Consider the following 3,177-nt stretch of genomic DNA (forward strand, 5'->3'; position numbering starts at 1 on the left):
TTAGAGAAGAAACATATACTAATTTTAATGTGTCAATACTATTTTTATTAAATAGTAAGTGATTATTTTGTTATTGTTTTTAGTTATCTTTTTAGTATACTAACGTACAAGCATTATAAGAATTTAAAATAATGTATACAAGTTAAAATTATATAAACAAATATACTATAACATAAAAAATAACATATTCATTAATATGTGGAGATAATTGGTGGTTTAAACATAATTTAAGGGTGACAACAAATTTGTGAAATCTATTTTAGTATATATTAAAAAAAAATAATTTAATAATCTATTAAGGAATAATTAAATGCTATCAAGTATAATTTATACTCGTTAAAATGGTAAAATAAAGAGAATTTTTTTTCCTTTCTTGGTTGTCAATAAAAATTATTTAGAAGTTATTACACACAATATGTTACTCGATAAAAGGTTTGATATTTATCAATTTAAGATAATATTGACTAAAATTTATATTAAATTCATCGATCTTTGTGATTTGAAATTAGTTTTAAATTTTATTTTATATTTATTTACTGAAAATATATGAAAGAAAAAATTGTGTTTATTAGTTTATTTTTTAATTTAGGTAAATCAGAAATTTGTATCGACTAAACTAGTTAAGGGAAGAGAATAATTTTTATTTTTTTTTATTTTTTTCATAAAAAACATACATAAAAAGGATGCAACTGATGAAAGTAACAATTGGTTTTTTCTCCGAGTTGACTAATTATACGAGAGAGAAAGTAACAATTGGTATAACTCGCGTACAACTGGAAACATTTTTTTATGAAGTTGAGTATGGTCTATCTGTCACTTTTTCAGATGATAATGATTACGAACATATTTTTTGCTTATGGGGGATATTAGTCAATTTCAGAGTGTAAATGGATTTCAGCACCAGCTTCCATGTATGGTATAATGTTTAAGTCATCAAGTTTGGAGGAGATTACTTGTTCTGGTTTAGTGGATAAGATATGCACGAAGGTTGGGATTGTTGAATCTTCGACTAAGTTGAAACTGAGTTACATTCCGGTACTAGTGCAAACTCAGTGACAATTTTATATTTCGAACGATGATGACCTGGCAGTGTTCCTGACCTCATTGGATAAAGAGAGACGCAGAAGTATTATTACTGTAGAGGTCATCAAAGGTGTTGAATTTGGAGATGAATTCTCTAGAGTTTAGAGGGTAAGTTCAGTTGATATCAATTACGAGATGTTGCGTTTAGGGAATGGTGGATTAAATAATGGTGTACTTGCTATTTACACAGGCAACTGTTCAGCAAAACAACATCAGCAGAATGTTCCGGTGATAGAGGAAGCTGATGGTGATGATTGTGATGAGAGAAAAGATGGTGATGATGTAACACGTGACAATGGAGAAGATGGTGATGATATATCACATGAAAATGCTGATGGAGTAGATGATGCTAAAGCCAAGTTTGATAACGAGGAGGATGAATACATACAGTTTGATTTTGATGATGGTCGCCGTGCTGAAGTAGAAACATAACATTTTGAATGGGAAGATGGTATGAATCTGAGAGTATGACAACAGTTTGCATGTAAACAAAATTTGATAGAGCTTCACATCAAATAATTTTTGGTCTGCTTATAAAGAATTCAGATAAGAAGAGATACGTGGTGAATTATGCGATGAAACATGTTGTAATTGGTATTTACGAGCTTGGAAGAATACGAATACACCTTGTTTTTCTGTTACAGTATACCGGAAGATGCATACTTGTTCTCGGGCCAGTGCGAGTACAAACAGCAAACAAAGCAAAGGAACACCAGGATTAGTTGCATCTGTTGTTAAGCAAGCGTATCTAGGTCGATTAGATACTCCAACTCCTCTCAGTGTCATGATTTTGGTTTAAAATACTGCTTCTGTGAGTGTGTTATACTCTACCGCATGGAGATGTATATTTCTGGAGGGTTACAGCTTGTAATCTCCGAGTCGGATGACGAGTCGAGACTTGGCATTCTTGAAAAAAAATTTGATTTTTTGTGGTTTTGGTCATACACCCGAGTATGTGTTGTATTTTGATGTTTTAAGGGAAACTCAAATTTTGAAATGTCTGATTTTGGGGGGAAAACACAAACTTAAGTTTCATGGATAAACCCGATAAATAATAAATAATTGTGGTAGGGTCTATTTACTACAGCCACTGACACATAGACACGTGTTTAGGTAAAGAACACTTGTCGTGACTCTGATGGTGTCTTGATGTGAGTGTCGAGGGTTGTCAAGTTTTACCCTAATTGAAATCGATAGCTGCAAGTGCACAGCTGATCAATTGTAGTACTTAGGGATCGAATCCACAGGGAAGGAGTATCTTTTGCTGCAAAAAGCCTTTGAAATAAGTTAAAGTAAGGAAGTCTAGAACAAAAAAGGTTTAGTGGGGGTTTGGTGGTGTCTTTAAAATGTAAAAACGAAATATTAAAAGAGAGTACGGAAATTAAATGGCGTAATAACTAAACTTAACAAAAATGACTAAAAATAATAAAAACGGATATTCTAATGCTTAAATGAAAATGAACTAAAAAGGAAAGACAATATTGAACTAAAGCTTAAAGAAAATCAGTGTAAATCAATGGAGAAAAAAGCGTTGGGGTTCAGGGAAGTTTTCTCAGGGGTACGAACGATTCAAAACATTGCTAGAGAGTAAATTGATAAGATCTTAGCTTAAACTTTTCGAACTGGAGTCACGGACATATGAATACGCCACTGTCGTGATCATAGACAACTATCTCTCTCAACCCTGACCAGTAGGTTTCCACTCTGGCCCTGGAAGAGAAGAGATGCATTATATTTAAGACTCGTCCTAATTCACAAATCGCCCATAGGTAGGTTTCCACTCCTATGGTTGTTTTGCTCTCCTAAACTAGATCTGATACCTGATGAACACTTTCGTGTCACCAAGCATCTGGATCAGATTGTAGTTCATGACGCTACCCTCATGCAGTAAAAACGAATTCAGAAGAAAAAGTTCTAAGATTCAGCTCAATAGCCAATGGAATCCTCACCGAACATATAAATCCCCATCTAAAATCCCTTAATCCCAACAATAAAACTACTCAGACATAATGAACGAAATCAAAGACATAAATTAAGAAGTAGAATAGAAACCGAAATTGATAAAGAAAGAACAAGGGTTCAAGAGAACAAATC

The sequence above is a fragment of the Eutrema salsugineum genome, unplaced genomic scaffold, assembly GCF_000478725.1.
Source record: "Eutrema salsugineum unplaced genomic scaffold, Eutsalg1_0 scaffold_18, whole genome shotgun sequence".
Classification (NCBI taxonomy): Eukaryota; Viridiplantae; Streptophyta; class Magnoliopsida; order Brassicales; family Brassicaceae; genus Eutrema; species Eutrema salsugineum.